This window comes from Panthera uncia, chromosome B1, assembly GCF_023721935.1.
Source record: "Panthera uncia isolate 11264 chromosome B1, Puncia_PCG_1.0, whole genome shotgun sequence".
Taxonomy (NCBI): Eukaryota; Metazoa; Chordata; class Mammalia; order Carnivora; family Felidae; genus Panthera; species Panthera uncia.
This window is the reverse complement of record NC_064811.1, coordinates 35,616,673-35,638,864: the sequence shown is the minus strand read 5'-3', so window position 1 is coordinate 35,638,864 and position 22,192 is coordinate 35,616,673.

The following is a 22,192-nucleotide window of genomic DNA, read 5'->3' as shown; positions in this document are numbered from 1 at the left end:
CAATCTCTACAATGCCTGTACTGAGCCAGTTCCTGAGCCACTTCTGATTAAGCCAAGAAATATAGCGGTGCTATAATCTGGGGGCCTATAAAATCAAGTCAGGTTCTCACTTTTTGGTCTATGTTGTTGCCTTGTTTAATATTTTACACAGTCCCTCCCTTGGTGGAGACTCCGTTTCAGCAAATTCATCTTTATTGATCACTTCATGTTAAAATCCGTGTTCATCCTATAAGCTTTTTTAGCTTCAAATATTATAAATTGAGTTAATCATATGCCTCAGTTCATGACACTTAATCACCACTGGTCACTGCAAGGCTCCTTGTTAGTTCAATTCATAATTTTTTTTTTAATCCATCATCTGCTTTCTCAACCTCTTTCCCAGCTACTAAGGGGTAGGTAGCCGCAGCTGCACAATGCAAGTAGGGAGAATGAATGAAATGCAAAAGTCTTACTCCTACGTATTGTGATGACAATTAATGGCAAACTGCAGATGAAATAGGCAGGTGGTCTTAATGGTACAGACCCTTAAGGAATGAAGCTTGGGGGGTCACTGCACCAAATAAGAAATCATAATCATCTGAGGTGCTTTCTGAGGACAAAAGACATATGAAATTGCTAGCATAAAATGGAAATTATCAATACCAGCTACGACCACATGATCACTTGAGGAGATATCAAAGTTAGAAAACATCAAAAGGAGAGTATGACTTAGAAGAATGAATATCATCTCAAGATGAATAAAGTTAAGAGTTTGTGTATCCTCTTTTGGGGGAGTAGATCAGCATGTTTTGGGTTTTACGAGGGACAGTTGTGTTGTGTTAGATTCAAATCCATTGTGTTGATTTAGAAGTTACATATGGCTAAAATGATGTGCATGAATACCAAACAGACAAGGGGTAGACTGTGGTGGACTTTTCTCTGTGGCTTGGTTACGCTGGAAATTAAATTTTCAAGAATGTCCTTCCTGTATGTCTCTGGATTAAAATTAGCCAAAAGAGAAACTCATGAGTGGTTTGGAATGCACAATAGCAATAATGACTGTAATCCTTAAAAGGCATTTGTCGAGTCCAGATGTGGTGACTAACAGATTCAGAGATGTGTGCTGATTTCCCATTCATGGTCACTAAGCTCTCCTCCATGCTCACCCTTGTTCACAGATGCTGCCCTGCGAGCAGTCACCCGAGGCTCACAGCCATATACTTGGCTATGGATCTAGTCTATTGCTTATACACCATTCAAATTATAATTGTATAGTAGATGCCTATATAAACCTATAAATCTCATGAACTACAAACTCTTTCATATTAAATGAATGAAACAACAGATGCGTTTTAAATTCTACTATTCCAATAGTCTAAGTTCTCATTAAGATTTCTCATGGAAAGCCTATGATTCTAGCCAGTTGAGTTGTCTAGCTCCACTTCTAAGCTCGGCCAGCACTCTGATCGTTTTGAGCCTCTGGTTTGGTTCAGAACTTGAACTCAAATCCTGGAAAATATTGCCTTATCTCGTATTTAATTCTGTTTCTTCAGCTCTTGCTTGTCTCCTGATTTCTGACCTTCATTGGTCCTTATCGCACAACGAATACACTGCCGCTGATCCTGGGGCTGGGCCAATATTATTAGCCCATGTCGTGTGGGACTTCTCTCTTTAACTAGGCTTGCATTTCTCAATGTGGTCCCAGGCCAGCAGCAACAGCAATACCTGGGAAGTTGTCAGAGACGGAAACGCATGTGTCTCATCCTAGACCTGCTAAGTTGGAATCTCTGGGGATGGAGCCCAGCCATCTGAATTGTAACAATCCCTTCAGGCGACTCTGAGACAATTAAGTTCTAGAACCATTGAACTAGAGTGTGCCATTTCCACTCTTCATTAACCATTCCTTCTACCTTGTTCCTAACTTCCTGTGTTCCTGTTAGCCAGCATTAGTGTTATTTGCCCAGAAAGCAGTCACTGTAATAGTATTAATCTACTTACTTAATTAATATTAGTTCTATTAGGAAATAAATTAGGGAATTTTCTGCAGCCTATTTAATACCTACAATAAATTGTGAGATTAGTCCTTGTTTACATCCTTAATTACATTGTTGCTATGACAAAAACTGTCCAGTTTGTTTTTCACATTATTCCCTGTGGTCTTTATCTTGTTCTTTATTACTGGACTAAATACCTAATTGCTTCTCCTCTTAGAAACTTCTTTTGAATGCTTATGTAGAGCTTTTGCATTCTCTTGATTTGTACATTTCTTCAATTATGTGTTGGTAAGCATAATATGATAATCAGTCATTTGTTTATGAAGTTATTTATTGTTTATGTCCAAAACCATAGGTATTAAAGGTAGAAGTACAAATGAAAATCTGTTGTCTAGTGCTATTAAGTTCTTAAATTGCTCTTGTAATATGAATGTTTTTCACTTAAAATATATTTCGTAAAGTAAGTAAATACTGAGATACCAGCACAACATTTGTCGTGTAGTGATTAAACACACTGCTCTAACATTTTCCTTGCATTTCTTAGAGGGAAATTTAACAGTCTCATGGAAGACATATAATGGTGTTTTTGCTGCTGCACAATGGGGGATCCATTTTAAGCTTGAGACCAAGCAGAAAATGGCTTATTTCATCAAAGAGATTTAAACCACCTCTCCTATCACCCAGTAGCAGAGGCTGCTGATTACAGTAGGAAACAAGACCGCTCACATCCCCAACACACACACACACACACACACACTTTTCTCAGGTTAGAGAAAATAAGAATTTAAGTGTCACACAGCCACTTTCTTTCAGATGTGAAACACATAGCTAGTTTTAAGCAGAAGACATTAAAAAGAAAAGAAGTCTTCCATAACAATCAATTTATAAAAACTCAGTTCTTACAGGACTCAATGATAGAAGACTTGCTGTGTTTAGTAATAAGTCCCCTGAAGCAAGAAGTGGCTATCCCAGCATGGAGATCTTAGAATGAAATAATGGCAAAAGATTTGCAAGATGATCCTGGCTCTACCTGAAGGTATCCAGCACTGTGGCTTAGGGGTTTTTGTCAGTGCCTTCGAAAAGCATATCCCTATAATTTTATAGCAAGAACCATGGCACAGCCTTTAATTTCTCATATATTATATATAGAATCAAATCTAGCTAACTTTTTATTATCAGAAAATGTGAGTCACTGTTAGCACATCATTTTGTGGTCTTTTTAAAGTCCCATGATAAGTAACTTCTCCAGGTGGTATTATAAGTAACTATGTGAATAGAGTGAACTCTGTTTTGCTATAAACAGTTGAATACCTAGCCAGCACAAACTCTCAGGAATTCTATTGAAGCAAGAATTTTATTTTCATTCAGGAAATACAAAGTAATTGTCTCCTTCCTTCCATGCACTGAGCTAGATCATCTACTCGCCCTCATGTATTTACCATTTAGTGGAAGAAATAGTAAAAGATACTGTGTGCAATATAAAATATAAAATTATTAAGGAAAAATAGAAGTCTGAGAGAGGTGATTTATAATGATGGAAGGAGAAGGGTCTAAGTTTGAAAGGCTAATGATGGAAAGAATTTTTATAAAGAAAAAATTAGGCTAAAATCTAAAACAGATTAAGGATTCAGTTATATGAAGGTACAAGAAAGAATGTTCAAAAATAGGGGCACCTGGGTGGCTCAGTCGGTTGAGCGTCCGACTTCAGCTCAGGTCATGATCTCGTGGTTCGTGGGTTCGAGCCTTGCATCAGGCTCTGCTGACATCTCAGAGCCTGGAGCCTGCTTCAGATTCTGTGTGTGTCTCTCTCTCTGCCCCTCCCCTACTCATGCTCTCTCTCTGTCTCTCAAAAATGAATAAATGTTAAAAAAATATTTTTTAAAAGAATGTTCAAAAATAAAATTCCTTTTTACAAAGACATATGTTAAGAAATAATATATTTGAGGGGCGCCTGGGTGGCTCAGTCGGTTAAGCGGCCGACTTCGGCTCAGGTCATGATCTTACGGTCTGTGAGTCCAAGCCCCACGTCGGGCTCTGTGCTGACAGCTCGGAGCCTGGAGCCTGTTTCAGATTCTGTGTCTCCTTCTCTCTGACCCTCCCCCGTTCATGCTCTGTCTCTCTCTGTCTCAAAAATAAATAAACGTTAAAAAAAATTTTTTAAAAAAAGAAATAATATATTTGAGATGTTAGAGGGTTAGAATGATTCTATAAGACCCATGTATATGAAGCATAAGTGGCAGAGGTGACCTTGAAGGGAGGACAACTAGATCATACAAGTCCTTTTAGATCAGGTAGGTGTTTGGATTTTTTTTAAATAGGAATAAGAACCCAGTAAGGAATTTTAGACAGGAAATTACATGACTCTATTTACATTATCAGCAGATAATTTGGAATCATATATGGGAGAAAAAGGAATGAATTGGGATTATGGATACCAGCTACCACGCTGGGGCAATAATTCAAACAAGTTTAGACATTAAGTTGTACAATTTAAATAGACAAAATTTGTATATGTCATAGCATAGATGTCTCAATACAAAGAATAAGAATTTTGGCATTATGAGTAAAGCTCTATACACATCCATGTGCAGATTTTTGTGTGGATATAAGTTTTCAGTTTCTTTGGGTTTATACTAAGGAGTTCCTGAAACTTATGATAAAAGTGTGTTTACTTTTGTAAGAAACTGATAAACTGACTTCCAAAGTAGCTGAAGCGTTTTGCATTCCCATCAGCAATGAATGAGAGTTATGCCATATCCTCACTAGCATTTGGTCATGTCAGCATTCCAGATTTTGGTCAATTTTAATAGTTGTGTAGTGGTATACTTTTCTACCTCAGCTTAAAAATGTCTGAGGGCACAGTAGAAGAGTTTATGGGGAAGGAGAAAAGTGAAGTTTACAGAGTAGTTTGGACATATCCAGCTCTTCTAGATATCGTATTAGTATACACACTTTCCTACCGTGTCCCACGGTTCAGTTTTATTTATAAACAGAACCCATTTGATGACAAGTTTAGTTAATTTCTTATGCTATAATCAATGTACTAGTTAAAATATACATTTAAAGCTTGGGGTTCTTATAACGATAAGAAGAAAGGAAGAATGAATTTGGAGGGATGGAGGCAATTGGCAGTCCCACCTTAAAAAGTATCTCAAAAGCCAGAAAATCAAAAGAAAGTCAGCATATTAAAGATTTTTTTTTTTTTTAGCTGAGGAAAGTATGTGACCTCTCTCCAAGAGAGACAGGATAATATTCTCCACACATTCTCATAAAAAAGGATGTCTGCAATGTTATAGAATTGCTCTTAATCATTACTGCATTGATTTTATACAACAATCTTGCAATGTCCTTCAATAAAAACTAATGGAACAATTCAGTAAAAAACAATTACTCTGTGGTTAAAATGATGAAGGAGATAAGATTTTTAAATATTTTAAATGAATGAGTAAAAGCATTATTGCTCCTAATACAAAGGTAGAATTATCTTCAAGCACACATAATGATTATGTTCTTTAGTAATGACCATGAAAGTTTGCAAGACATAATCTATATTCCATTAATTCACCTTGAAGTTTAATGGCACATATGCAACTTACCCTTATTGAGAAAATTCCTTTAGTCTCTTCAATTTTGTAAGACATGTTCGTATTTATTTCTATTACAGTTTTATTGTACTGTATAATTGCTACTTGTGATTATTAGCATACTTTCACTTAATGAAATTTATTGAAGAGTTAAACAATATTTGTTAATCTTTTCTTGATAAATAGTAATATATTTAACAATAATTTTACTATATATTTCTGCTCTTCCTCTCATAAATCAAATTTAATTTAGAATGTAAATGTGTCTTACGAATATTTTGTTCTCAGTTCTTATTTCCATAGCTGGCATATTATATGTGTCCAATTGCTGCTTGTTGATTTTGTAAACAATTATACAGTAGTATGATTAAAGGATATATTATTTTTCTAGTATTTATTTTTGAGAGAGGGACTGAGCAGGGGAGGGGCAGAGAGAAAGGGAGACAGGAGATCCGAAGCAAGCTCTGTGTTGACAACAGAGAGCTCAGTGTGGGGCTCAAACCCGCACACCATAAGATCCTGACCTGAGCTGAAGTCGGACGCTTAACCGACTGAGCCACCCAGGCGCCCCACCCATATGTAGAATTTAAGAAACAAAACAAACCATCACCACCAACAACAAAGAGATTCAAAAAAGACTCTTTTTTTAAAAATAATTTTATTTAAATTAAGATTAAGAATATATAGAATTGTTGAATCACTAGAACACCTGAAACTAATACAACACTGTATGTTAATTATACTGAAATTTTAAAAATAAAAATAAATAAATAAATAAAGAGAGAGGAGAGGAGGCCAACCCATTTCCTTCAAGGCTCAGACTGCAAGTGAAACACAAAACTTATACACATTATGTCGGCAGCAACGTGGCACTTGGCTGAAGATGAACATTGGCAAAATGGAGTCCCTGGGTTGGTTAACATATTTAAAAGCCAACACAAAATTGAGGAAAGTATATTTACTAACTTATTTTCCAGTGAACTTAGGGGAAAATGCCAATATTCTATTTTAGTACAAGAACAAGTTGGTGCAATTCATTAGACATTAAAATCTTTGGGAATGTAATTTAAGAAAGAATGATCTAGAAGTTGATCAAGAGACTCAAACGACTTGAAGCTCTGATATGTAAGAGGAAATGTCATAGTTGGTATTCTTTTCAGCATTCCTAAATAACAACAGTGTTGTTTTAAAAAAATTCAAATACCAAAGAATATAAAATCAAAACATAAAACCCCTTTCTATTTCCTGCCACCTCCCATTTCCTTATTGGATGGTGGAGCCACTCTTAAAAGAACATTTGTACACATGTGTACATATGTGCAAATGTGTGTGTCTGATTGCACATGTAACAACAATGGAATAATCTCATGCTTATTTTTGGAACTTTCTTATTTCACAAAATAGCATATATTAAATTTTGCCATGTCATGCATATGTAATTCTATAACATATATATATACATATATATGTATGTATATATACATATATATGTATGTGTATATATACATATATATATAATGTTATTATTGATGGACATGTAAGTAGTTTCTAATTTTCTGTTATGACAATGTATAAATTTGTATCTAACAATATATCTTTAAATGTTTCCATGCTGTGCATATAATTCTCTATTATGTGTATATGAAAGTCTATGCAATAATTCCCTTATTAATGGTTAGTTATTTCTATTTTTTTGTAATGACAATACTGTAATAAGTATACTTGTAAATATATTTTGGTGAAATATGCATATACTTGTGTTTAATTGGTTATTACAAGTGAATTTTCTGAGTCAAGGTAGGTACAAGCTCTATGTAAACTTATTTATAGATTTGGTCCACATTACTCTCTAAAAATACTCTATCAGTCTCATTCCACCAACATTCATTCCATTTCCACATTGTCTCTACTCTGAATCTTTTTGGATAATTTTCAATAATCTAGTTGGTAAAAACATGATATCTTCTTGTTGTTTTCATTGTATTCATTCCATTACTTGTAAGATTAAACACATATGCATTGGCTATTTAATTTCTATTTTTGGTAATTGACTTCATACTCTGACTTTTTTATTGGATTTCCATGTACTTATTTCTAGTGTTCATATAAAGCCACAAATAAATTGTTGCCTTTTTCCATACATTAGCAGTTCTCTCAGTTTTCACTGAGTTTTCTTTGTTTCTTTTGTAAAAACTAAATTTTTGTGTATTCATATCTGTCAATATTTTCCCTTCATGTGTTCTGGATTCTGTTAAACTTAGGAACCACACTCCAGGATTATAAAAATGGTCTCCCATATGTCTTCTAATATATTTTTGGTTTCAGTTGTTCAAACTAGTTCTTCAATTTATGTAGAAATTAATTTCTCTATAAGATGTAAAATAGGGATCTATCTTTATCTTTATTCAAAGGACCTATGCTTATCCTAAATCCATCTCTTCCCTCTTGATTTAAAATATCACATTTTTTTTAATGTTTATTTCTTTATTTTTGACAGAGAGAAAATGAGAGAATGGGAAAGGGACAGAGAGAGAGGGAGAGAATGCCCAGCAGGCTCCTCACTGTCAACGCAGAGTCCAGAGCGGGGCTTAATCTCACAGACTGTGAAATCATGATCTGAACCTACATCAAGAGTCAGAAGCTTAACCAACTGAGCCACCCAGGCACCCCTCACATATCACATTCTAATGGTATTTTGTTCATATATCTATTTATCTATATCTCTGTCATGACCACACTTTTCCAAAAGATCTTAGATTATGTTGTCATTTGATAAGACGTGTCCATCATTATTGTTATTCTTTTTTAAAACATGGCTTAGCCATATTCATGCACACATTCATTCACATACGTTTCACAATCAATTTGTAAATTATAAATAAATTGTTAAGTGGTATTGTGGTTATTGCAAAGGAATTTTACTTAATTTTATTTTATTGTTTTATTTATTGTAGAGAAAGAGAGTTAGCACATGCATGCTCAAGTAGGGGAGGGGCAGAGGGAGAGAAAGAGAGAGAGAATCCCAGGCAGGCTCTACACTCAGCGTGGAGCCTGACATCTCACAACTCTGGGATCATGACCTGAGCTGAAATCAAGGGTCAGATGCTCAACTGACTGAGCCATCCAGGCACCCCCAAAGAATTTTTAGACTATGTTGCTGAGAAGTATTATGTGATGAACATGGTATATTATCTCTTTTATTCATGTTTATTCAGATTTTCTTTTACAAAGTATTCAAAAGTCGCATGGTTATATTGGAATGTGTTTCAAACTTTTCTTGATGTGCAAACACATCACAATTTTCTACTACATTTTCTGGTAGGATAATAATGGTATATAAGAAAATAATTAGGGGTGCCTGGGCGGCTCAGTAGGTTGAACTTCCGACTTTGGTTCAGGTCATGATCTTGCAGTCTGTGAGTTCCAGCCCTGCATCGGGCTCTGTGCTAACAGTTCAGAGCCTGAAGCCTGCTTCGGATTCTGTGTCTCCTTTTCTCTCTGCTTCTCTCCTGCTCACGCTCTGTCTCCCTCTCTCTCAAAAATAAATAAACATTAAAAAAAATTTTTTAAATAGTAATTAATTTTGGACTACTGATCACATATCTACCTGTGAATACATGAATTTACATTTACTAAACCTCTTTTATTTGTCATATACCATGTCATATGATTTCCTTCTTGAATTCTTTCAATTCTTACCAAAAAAAAAACAAAAAACAAAAAACAAAAAACAAAACCCAGTAATAGTATTATCCCCATTTGAGGGAAGAGCAAACTGAGGTTGAAGTGATTCTTTTGGGACAACGAATAGTGCAAGGAGACACAAATCAAATCCAAATGTGCCTGTCTCCAGTCGGAACTCTTAACACTGGGACAGTTTCTAAGTTCTAGTGCTTTATCATCTGAGGTTCACAATTTATAAGTTGACAGCTATTTCTTTTGCAAATATTGGTGATATTTGGTTTCTCTTTGTAAGATTTTTCCCCCTATTTTCTCTTTGCATAGGATGGAATTTATGGCCTGATTTTCTACCAGAAGTTTTATTCAAATTTGCCAATATTCCAGTATTTCAGAAAGACCAGATTTGTTTGAGAACCCACTTTGGGTTCATTACAAAGAAAGTATTTCAGAATCGTTTCAAAATTTTCAGTGTTGTGAGGAAAATTTAACTTTATTCACAACATCAGATTTCAAATTTTGCAATTTAATTTTGAGCTAAAATTTTATCTCAAAGAACAAATTAAAGCTCCCATTAAAATCAATTTTTTGGCTGGCTCCACAGGCTTTGTCCTGTTCCACGAAGGTAGTCCTTTTCAGAATAATGCTGGGGTTCAGTGTTTGCTTTTTCTAATTTCTAACTTTAAGGTAGCAGAGAAAGACTTGCCTATCCTGTAAACTGCCCCCCCCCTTTTTTTTTCTAAAATCTATTTTGGTGTCTGTTAAGCTACTATTAAAAGTCATTTTTTGCTTTGCCTACACTGAGAAGGCATCAATAGGAAGAAACTAATATTTGAGTGATTATACACTGCATCAAGAATATTGATGAGCACTTCCTCTTAATTGATCTCAGTTACTCTCATATAATTCTCACCAAAACACTTATGAAGTTGGTATCATTTTTCCTGTTCCTAGATATCAGACAATTATTTTTATATTCCTTGGTGATTTAACTCCTGTCTTTTAAAAATCGGAGCTGCTACCTGTTTGCTTCTCCCTTCATTATCAGTTAACACATGTGATTTCATGTACATGTAACTAAATGCAGGAAAAACTAATTTATTTGTTTGCAATTATATTTAGGTAATGTCGCTGAGAGGGCTCAGGCTGTTAGACAAATTTCGGGTTAGACAAATTTTGTTTCATGCATTAACCCTATCACTCACTTACTTAATAAACTGGTGCACAACACCTACTTCTCTGTGCCAGAGTTCCTTCAAAGGTCAAATGGAAATAATAGCATTTATATGATAGTGTTGTGGGAATGATTAAATAAGAAAACTTGTGATAACTGATGAGTTACAATGTCTGGTACAGTATACATCAATATGAACTATTGTTTATCATGGTTTCAATGCATCTAGTGAAAAATGAATAGAAATATTTAGTGATGTCTTAGATTTTTTTTTCTGAAGTATGCCTGTTTATTTTTAAAAATTTTTTAATGTTTATTTATTCTTCAGAGAGACAGAGTGAGAGAGACATAGTGTGAGTTGGGGAGGGGCAGAGAGAGAGACACGTAGAATCTGAAGCAGGATCCAGGCTCCAAGCTATCAGCACAGAGCCCTACACAGGGCTTGAACTCATGAACCATGAGATAATGACCTGAGCCGCAGTCCGACACCTAACAGACTGAGCCACTCAGGCGCCCCTAATATATGCCTCTGTTTACTGAAAACATCTTGGGGCGCCTAGGTGGCTCAGGCAGCTGAGCATCCAAGTCTTGATCTCGGCTCAGGTCATGATCTCATGGTTTGTGAGATCGAGCCCCACGTTGTGCTCTGTGCAGACAGCACGGAGCTTGCTTTGGATTCTCTCTCTCCCTCTTTCTCTGCCTCTCTCCAGTTCACACGTGTAGCCTCTCTCTCTCTCTCTCTCTCTCTCTCTCTCTCTCAAAATAAATAAATAAACTTTTCCAAAAACCTGAAAAAATCTTAAAGGAAATAGCGTTTTGCTATGAATATTTTTTACCAGTTCAACATAAAACAATAGCAAAAAATGTAGTACATAGGAAGAAAGAGAATTTAAAATCAAGAATTTTCCAAAATCAGAGATGTGGAGTAAGGCAATGGCAAACTCTGGGACTTATGGAGATTTTTCATCAAGAAAATATTGAGGTTTTATTTTTTACTGCCTGGATGTCTAATGCATTTAGTATTGCTTAGAAATATTCAAAACCACAAAACTCTCTAGCAAATGGAATAAACAAGTCATTCTTTTTTTTAAATGTTTCATGACTCAGTGCTATTGAATGCATATGTAATCCAAATTTCATTTAGTTTTAAATATTTGCCTCAAAAAAATCTCTTTGCCACAGCTATTCATTCATTTGTGCATCTTTCTACACACATTTCATGTCATCTAACTATAAAATTAAGAGATACATTTTAATAAATTATTCAGATATAAATTGCTGCTGCATTTGAAGCATACAAATGCGATTGATCAGATGTTGCCAGAATGTTATATGGGATATAAAAATTAAATAAATAGAATTTGTAATTTGTGAATCTCATAAAAATTAATTATCTAGATAAATTGAGTATATTAGATTCTAAAAAGTTGCCATCTGAAATCAGTGTCATTAAATAATTTATTGTCTTCTATGTTTGTCAAACTAGCAAAGTTTTCTAGCCTGTATTTTAGAAGAAGATTGTATTAGAAAACTTCTTGGTGTCTTTGTTTTAAAGCTTCAAGATTAATAGAGCACCTGGGTGGCTCAGTTGGTTAAAGCTTCAAGATTAATATTTATCAAAAATTTTTTATGTATTTACCACATTCTAAAATAAAGTAGCTAGAGAAATACAAATCCAAAAAAAAAAAAAAAATCACGTTCGGAATTATGGCACATGTAGCTATGAAATGCTCAGAGTCCCCTCGAAAAACAAAGACTTATTTCCCAGCCAGGAAGCATATGGGTCATCTGGAAACCTCCAGTTGTCAGTTCTTTGGAGTCTACCTCAGCCTTCAAGGTCATGCTATTCTTGGGCAATCCCCAGACACTAATTGATCACAGTAGTGGTTTACAAGCCTGGTGGTGTCCACACATGTGGGCAGTCTTCCCTCTAGAGCTTTCTCATGCCATAGTACTACCGGCAGGTCTCTGCACCTTGGCGTGATGACTCCTCTGCCCATTCATACTCCATCTCCTTCCCTTCACTTTCCCTTCACAGATGGAGCTCTCCTGTAAATCGGCATTGCTAACTTCTTCTCAGCTTCTGCTTCCTAGACAATCCAATCAAGCTCAGGAATTGGACTCCAATGTTTTGCCAAATACATTATCACATTCGAGAAGTGACATAGTATTTTCCTAAATCAATACACTTACCGTAGCACCCAACCTAAAAACTGCTGGAGTACAACTGAAATTTTTTCCCCCAACACCACAGTAATTACACCAGCTTTAGTCATTTGCGTGCTTAGTTTCTATCGTCACATATAATTGCTGACCAACCATTTCTCATTAGTGATATTGCATTATTTACAAGCTGAATGCAGTAATGCAGGAGCCTCCCGAACACGCATCTGGTCCAACCTGAATAATCAGACTGATGGGTCAAATCTTCACATTAACATTTCAGTGCAGGAAAAATGACTGCTCGTGCCTCAGTTTTTCATTTTGTATTTTCTATTTCTTCACTTACCTCAATAAGGTGTTCATTTGGGGAAAGAGAGTCAACTCTTTTTAGTTGGTGGCTTTGACATTCCCAATATAGAATGCATCCTTGTTCTGAAGGTACCTACTTGCCTCTCTTTGCGAGAGATAATAGGGAAAGCTTGAAGTTTGCATCTAGATTAGCTGGAATATTAATCTTTGTGATAGCACAAAGACAGAGAGTTTCCAGAACCAGAATGTAGTCAAGCAAGAATTTCATTCATTCCATAACCTTCTAGAGGTGGAGGGAACCTCTAGCTACCATGTGAGTTATAGTAAGACCAAACACCCCAAACTTGGTCTGGTTCAGTAGTATCAATTCTGGTGACATCAGTCCTGACAAAGAAGTGGGTTGCATTGCAAATGAAATTAATATGAGTAACCTGAAAGTATGTCTTATTTTTCCTACATAGATACATTTTTGTATAGAGTATTTTTGGGTGACGTTTATAACATGACAACATGGAGTAGTTAATGCGGATGCTGAACCATTCTAGAAGGTTTCGGAAATACTACTGTAGGTCAAGCTGGAGTTGGGTATTTGCTCGTACAACAATAAAAATAAACACTGTCCCTTCCTTCCTGCTGTGGTGGTGATGACAAGCCAGTAAAAGGCTAAGGCCACGTGGTGAGGTCAGTGCTATTGAACAAAAGTCCAGGATGCCACAGGAGCACATATGACATGCCTGGAAGCAGATGGGGGGAATTTGAGCCACTGATGGTTGATTATGGGAAATGATGGCCAAACTGAGAACTGAAGGATGTGAATGTGAGGGATGGGCAGGAATATTCTGTAGGGAAAGGAGTAAACTATTCCAAGCAGAGGAAGTAGTATGTAAAGATCCACAAGCCAGAGAGAACTTGTTCTTCTATTTTCCTGTATTGGAGATTTCCCTGTAAGTCCTGTGGGATAAAGGGAAAGAAATGTCATGCACGATTAGATAAGAAACAGTCCAGTTCTTCGTTGAATTAGCCTTGATTGTGTGTTGTGTCTATAGAGTGATCACACAGTCTTCTGCGCCCCCCCCCCCTTTGCTGGAAAATGTCTCCTCTGCCTTGAAGCACTAACTCATGTCTCCTCTCTGAAGACTTTCCTGACATTCAGCACAAGTTTAATAATTTCTTCCACTGTGTTTGGAAGGATAACATGATTTTAGCACAAAAGGGCTGAAAAGTTATATCCATGAACTCTTGCTAGAGCAGAGCTTTTAACGTCAGTGTAAAGAAAGTAGCAGAGCTTACACGATGAGCAGAGCCAAGTGTCACCTCGGGCTCTAAGCAGAAAGCGATTCCTTCATCAGAGGGGACTTCAGAGCATGCTGATAGTGAGTGAAAGGCCACTGGTCCCTCCGAACTGGGCACAAAATACTCAGGCTGGAGAGGCAGAAGCTATGGCAGCAGCTAGTTGCCATTTATATGAACCATGCAAAACAGCTAGCAAAATCAAGCATCACTTACTGGAGGAACATGTATCCTTCCCCAAAAGTGATTCCATGACGATTATATGTGTAAACAAGGGGGAAGGTGTTCTGTGATTTATCAAATGAAAAGAAAGAGAAGCTGGAAGCTAGCTCCAGAAACAGAAGCCAGTATCAATACGTGCATTTTGATATCCACAAACAAAAGCATGTTGGTACTACAAATGAAAATATATTTTACATGAGGGCATTTTTTTTTTTGGCCACACTTGTTAAGGATTCTCAACTGCTTCTGGAAGTGAGCAACTGGTGATTTCATGATATATTATTTACTATTTGTTCTATGTACGATTTAAAATTATATATATGTATGTGTATATATATATATGTGTGTGTGTGCGCGCATATATATATATATTCTAATTACAGAATTTGCATCTGCTACAAGTGCATTCAGAAAAGGGTACTTTTTTTTCTCTTGTCTCAAAAGTTTCTAGTCAGAGAATACAAGCTACTATTGTCCGTATCATCCTACGGTGTTCTTTTAGATCCAGGACTCTGTTACTCAACTTTGGTAAACTCTGATAAGTACCCCCTGTATAAAATGCTAAGTTAAGGAAGCCTACTTCTGTCTCAGTTTCCTCAGTATATATACACATAATAGAGTACTATGTTCACATCTTAGCATTTTTTATGTGCATGTGTATACATTTATGTATACATGAACATACACATGAGTGTCCGTGTGTATAAATAGATAGATAAAATATACTATATATATACACCCATCACTGAAATATGAGATTCAAAGTACAGGGGACTTTGCAGGTCTAGTATAGGTGTCTCTCATACTTTTGATGGATGAATTAAAAAATAAATGAATGGATTCTTGGCCAAAAATTATTTGGCATAGGAATGCAGTTGGATTTTAAAGTAGTCTTAAAATAGAATCATTAAATTGTGTTTTGAGATATTTAAGTTGAATTAGAGGAAGCTGGCTTTTCAGAGGTAATCAGTGAGAAATCAAGCATTGCAGATGAACCTGGGGGAATCTCTGACACTTATGCAGAATGGCAGCTGACAGAGCGTATCGTGTTAGCTCACTCACATAACAGAGTATAAAATGTTTCTTTGTCTTGCCATATTTCTATCCCTGAGGTGTGTTCTATGATGCTTTTGGGGGGAAGTAAGGACAAAAAGCAGAGGTTAAAGAAGTTCTAAAAAGAAGACTGTATTGAAGGTGCCGGGGTAACTCATGAATACAATTCCTATCTTTGAAAATTCTGTAAATCTGTTTTTCAATGGAATATTTTCATAACTGGATCATTTTATAAATGCATTAAGGATCTTACAAGATGAGTAAACTCCTTTTGTGAATTCCCTTGTAAAGTGAATAATCAATTCTTAATTTACTACATATGTATTGAGTTTTCTTAAGAGAAGAAAATCATGTGTATTCAAATGCCTTCTGTGGGCAAATTTTCCACCTATCTAGAAAATAACAACATACACCAAAATTAAAATATTGGGCAAGAGCCAATCTCACCCTATCTGGCAACGAGGAAATAACTCTACTTGCATTAAAAAAGAAATACTTAAGGGCGCCTGGGTGGCGCAGTCGGTTAAGCGTCCGACTTCAACCAGGTCACGATCTCGTGGTCCGTGAGTTCGAGACCCGCGTCGGGCTCTGGGCTGATGGCTCGGAGCCTGGAGCCTGTTTCCGATTCTGTGTCTCCCTCTCTCTCTGCCCCTCCCCCGTTCATGCTCTGTCTCTCTCTGTCCCAAAAATAAATAAAAAACGTTGAAAAAAAAAATTAAAAAAAAAAAAAAAGAAATACTTATAAAACCATGTTAAATGGTGTGGTTATATGCATAAACCACATAAAATGTAGAACAACAGAAATACAATAATGTACAGAACAACTTTCCTCTAAAGAAATTAAAGTTCTCTCTAGTGCATTATCTCATTTAACCTTAGCTTCTACCCTGCTTGGCAAGCAACTGAATTTACTGCCTACAAAATATTATGAATTCCCAGTTCTCTCTACACATCCTGAAATAGACTAGCTTAAATTAGACAAGAACTTTATAAGCTTGTTTAAAAGCTGAATCTAGGCTATGGATATTGTTATCACCACAAGGCTGAAAATCACTTCTTTTAAGACACGAACTCCTGCAATCTATATCTAACCTAGAAAAGATTACAAATAGTTGCAGGAAAACCATGAATTTCTTGATTAAGGCAACACCACCTTTAACCAGGCCACAAGCCAGAAGTAAAAGCCACTGGTGATTTCACACATTATACTGTTAGTGGAAGTTTAAGAAAAAAATGGCTCCTTAGTCACTAATCTCTTAGTCTAAGATATTGGTCTTGTTTTCCCTGAGTTTCATTTCCTCTTACCTGGTCTACCAATGTCTATTCTTACTTCCATAGTGTCCATCCAGTAGCCAGTCATCCATTTATTTATTTATTTATTTATTTATTTATGTATTTATATTTATTTTTTATTTTTTAAATATGAAATTTATTGTCAAATTGGTTTCCATACAACACCCAGTGCTCATCCCAAAAGGTGCCCTCCTCAATACCCATCACCCACCCTCCCCTCCCTCCCACCCCCCATCAACCCTCAGTTTGTTCTCAGTTTTTAAGAGTCTCTTATGTTTTGGCTCCCTCCCTCTCTAACCTCTTTGTTTTTTCCTCCCCTCCCCCATGGACTTCTGTTAAGTTTCTTTGTATGGAACTACAAAAGACCCCGAAGAGCCAAAGTAATTTTGAAGAAGAAGACCAAAGCAGGAGGCATCACAATCCCAGACTTTAGCCTCTACTACAAAGCTGTAATCATCAAGATAGTACGGTATTGGCACAAAAACAGATACATAAACCAATGGAATAGAATAGAAACCCCAGAATTAGACCCACAAAAGTATGGCCAACTAATCTTTGACAAAGCAGGAAAGAATATCCAGTGGAAAAAGACAGTCTCTTTAACAAATGGTGGTGGGAGGACTGGACAGCAACATGCAGAAGGATGAAACTAGACCACTTTCTTACACCATTCACAAAAATAAACTCAAAATGGATAAAGGATCTGAATGTGCGGCAGGAAACCATCAAAACCCTAGGGGAGAAAGCAGGAAAAAACCTCTCTGACCTCAGCCGCAGCAATTTCTTACTTGACACATCCCCAAAGGCAAGGGAATTAAAAGCAAAAATGAACTATCGGACCTCATGAAGATAAAAAGCTTCTGCACTGCAAAGGAAACAATCAACAAAACTAAAAGGCAACCATGGAGTGGGAAAAGATATTTGCAAATGACATATCGGACAAAGGGCTAGTAGCCAGCCATCCTTTTAAAATGAAGGTTACACAGGGCGCCTGGGTAGTTCAATCGGTTGAGCATCCAACTGTTGATTTCGGCTCAGGTCACGATCTCACAGTTTGTGAGATCGAGACAGTGTCAGTCTCTGTGTTGACAGTGTGGAGCCTGCTTGGGATTCTCTCTCTCCCTCTTTCTCTCCTCTTCCTCCACATGGTCTCTCTCAAAATAAATAAATAAACATTAAAAAAAATAAAATGAAGTGAAAGTTACAGGATGTTTATTTGGAATTTGTTATAGGCACTAAGATATAATAAATATGATATGGTGAAGTTACAAACAAGACCTCTCTTTCTTTGTGATCTTATCATAGTTATCTCTTTTCTTTTTTCAAATATGCTCATTGTAATCTGATGCAAGACTTTTGAATTTAATCTTCCCTCTGCCTGGATCTCTCTTTGTCTGAAATTTACAGAGCTCTTCCTCACCCTTATTTCATTTAGATCTTTGCTCTGAAACCACCTCCTCACAAAACCCTTTCCTGAACACTGTATTTAAACAAGAACCCATCCCTTCTCTACAAAACCAGCCACTAGGACTCATACTTCCTTCACTTTTCCTTTGTAGCATTGAGCACTGCTATGATTAGAACAAATGCTCAGTATACAGTAAGGGCTCAATGTATATTTGATGTACGAATGCACGAACACATCCAAATAAAATCTCTGTCATTGATCACATGGAATTATTTCACCTAGTAAATAATGGAGGTATTACTAATTAGACATTACTGTTATGAATTTGTTCAGACATTCAGGCTTATCAATATAGGATTTTTAATTATTTTTTACCATTTATTTATTTTTGAGACAGAGAGAGAGCATGAACAGGGGAGGGTCAGAGAAAGAGGGAGACACAGAATCTGAAACAGGCTCCAGGCTCTGAGCAGTCAGCACAGAGCCCGACGCGGGGCTCGAACTCAAGGACCGCAAGATCATGACCTGAGCCGAAGTCGGATGCTTAACCGACTGAGCCACCCAGGCTCCCCAATATAGGATTTTTAGAAGCAAACAGAATATGTTATAAATAAATAGTGATATGATGGAAGAAAAAATTATTATGCACTCTAAGATATTTTACACTTTCACTGAAAATGGTATTACTCTTCAGAATTCAACCCCAAAAGAAAAGGTCGAATCTGTCTCAATAATATTCCCCTGAGCCAGTGGAATTTAATTGGGGGGATAATAAAATACCTTGAATTGCTAATCTAAAATATGTAAATTCTTTTTTCCCAAAGTGTGTTTCAGCCAATGCTTAAAAATATCATGCATTCAAATTCAGTGAACATGACCGTAAGATTAAGACCGGGAACCATAGACTCAGAATATTTAATGTTACAAAGAGTCTTTGGTCCAAACACTTGACTTTAAAAGTGAATAGAGAGTTAGCACGGCTTGTGGAAGGTTGAACAACTGTTAAGTAATAGGTTAATGTTTCAATAGAGCATGAAAAACCAGCGCTTTTTGAATAACATCTTTGTTGAAAAGATTTTTCAAAGCCAAAATTTCTGACATAACACTTTGTTACATGTCCTGAAATTAGTTTGAAGTCCAGTATACTAAAATGTAAATTCCGCAGGAAAGGAAGTTCCACCACGTGCTCCATTATACCACTTGTGTTTCCAAGGTATTCCGTAAATAGCTTTTCATCAATCTTTGACAATCTATATACATGACATCCAGCCCCTTTAAATGTTAACAATTAAGTATATCATCATATATGCCAAATAAGTATTCTCCCAAAATATTATATCTATTCTATAATACTTAAAGTCGTTTGACAAAAACATGATGCAACATTATTTTCCTCAGCTTAATTTATTGGAGCAAATTTATAGCATGTCTTCTCATCTAAAAAATATTGATTTATATCATGATTTTTTAAATTTTTCAGATATTGTATTTTCATTTCTAGAATACCTTATTTATTTAGTCAGTTGGTTATATTTTTGATTTGCATCCAGTATCCTTCACTAAGCCAAAGAAAGAAGACTTTTCCTGTCTGTTTTTTGTTGTTGTTAACACATTTAGCAAAGACTTTTCACATGCTGAATGTCCCCAACTTCTGATGATTCAACTTAAAAGAGTTTTTGACTTTATAATAGTGCGAAAATGATGCACACTCAATAAAAACCATACTCTGAGGGCGCCTGAGTGACTCAGTCGGTTAAGCCACCGACTTCAGCTCAGGTCATGATCTCGCGGTTTGTGGCTTTGAGCCCTGCATTGGGCTCTGTGCTGACAGCTCAGAGCCTGGAGCCTGCTTCGGATTCTGTGTCTCCCCCTCTCTCTGCCCCTCCCCTGCTCAGGCTCTGTGTCTCTCTGTCTCTCAATAATAAATAAACGTTAATAAATTAAAAAAGAAAAAAACAGAAAAAAAACACCATACTTTGAATTTTGAATTTCCATCTTTTCCTAGGGTATCGATGGACAAACTGGGCAGCAGCAATGAGTGACAGGTCCCATTCATCCGATGATCATGAGGGTAAACAACAGATACCCATATAACCTGTTTTTTTTCCACCTTCCTTACAGTATTCAATCAATTCCGTGAGATATTCAACACTATATAATAATTCTTTTTTTTAAGTTAAGCCCCAGTGTGGGGCTTGAACTCACAACCCTGAGATCAAGACCTAAGCTGAGTTCAAGAGTTGGACACTTAACTGACCAAGCTGTCCAAGTGCCCCTCAACACTGTATTATAAAATAGATTTTGTGCCAGATGATTTTGCCCAACTGTAGGCTAATGTAAGTATTCTGAGCACATTTAAGGTGAGGCTAAGCTGTGATGTTTGATTATTAGGTTATGGGAGGCAACCCTATCATAAGCTAAGGAAGATCTGTATGTCTTTCTCTTAGCTAGAAAGGTCGGTGCATACCTTAGTACGCCTGAGAAGACACACTGAGGGCTAACTGCTTCTGGAAAACCCCAAAGAAATAAGTTAGCTAAATAAATAAAATTTAAAAATTTTGTTAATGGCACAATCAATATGCAAGTAAGTTTACTTGAACAAAATCTATATTTTGAAGTCGTTTTTCTAAATTTTAGTCTTAGTGAATGTCAAGTTTTCTGACTAGATTTTAAAAATCTCATGAGTAACCTCTTAAATGGTTATACATCTATGTGTATATTTGACAAATATTATTATTTCATTTACCTTACAATGCTAGTGCCATTATTATTCAAAAATACTTGGCTCAGTGCTTGCCACCTTCAAAATCAAACTAGTTTTCAGACAGTTTTTAGAAATACATTAAGCAAATTATTTTTAAATAATGACGAATATAAATTATTTACTTCACATGACTCAGGTGTTCCGTGTTTCTGACAGGGAAACATCATGTTATCTTTAACCTGGCTCTGCTACAAAGAAAACGTCCTGTTAGATTCATATCTTGGTATCGACAGGTCTGTGCTAACCCTCATTCTTCCGATAAAAGGTCCTACTCTCCTGGCCCCACAAATGGTAAACGTCCCAAAGTAGGCCCATTATAATGTGTAATATGACTTAGGGACTGATCCACGTAACGCTCAAAGCCCATAAAGGGCTGATCAACTTCTCTTTTCATCTGATTGATAGGCTAGAAGTATTTGAGGAAAGAGCAATGTGTTGTGTCAGTCACTGCTGTGAGACTGCCCATTTATGTTAGTAGGAAATAAAGCCAACAGAGAGAGAAGCAGAAACACAGGCATCGTGATAACATTTAATTTATTTTTTCTTAGTCTTCCCAGAGACCAGCTACACATCTACACTGATCAAGGTGTATAAATATAAGCAATTAGCTATCCCATTTGATTATACCGAAATAAAGAATTTAAACTCTGCATAACACAAGAACGAAGTCCGACAACATCTTCTATTCTGATTCTCCAGCCCTCTCTTAAAACTGCTCCCAATTCCTGGTTCCCCCTCTCAGCTTCTTCCTCCTAGTGAACAGAATGACAATTTCAAATCCTTGTTGATTTTAGATGAGGTTTCTTTCAGTGATGATTTATAACCATTCACCTACCCCTCACCTTCAGTGACAAATTCCTTTATCCAATTACCATTAAAATGGAGAGGTACTAGAGACATATAAAGGCAGATTAACAGAATTTTGTGTAGTTACAAAAAAGCCACCGTTTTTTCTTATATTCTTTAAAAAAAAAAAAAAGCTGCAGGGTAAAATTTTTGGATATGTGCCAATGCTAGACTTTAGTCATTAATAGATATAAGACACTCTCAGGTTGTTCATTTCTTTTTGTTTCTACCCAAAACTTGTCAACAGTTTGGATCATTTAATGACACAACATTCCATGAGCTTGTATAAATAAATACCACTTTGATGTCTCTTTTCTAAAAGGAAATCTCAAAAACTATCCCTCCTAAATTTTATTAACTGAAAAAAAAAAAAAAAAGACACAAATGAGCAATAACAAAAGGTGTTTTGTAAAAAAGAGAAGAGAAAGAAAGCAC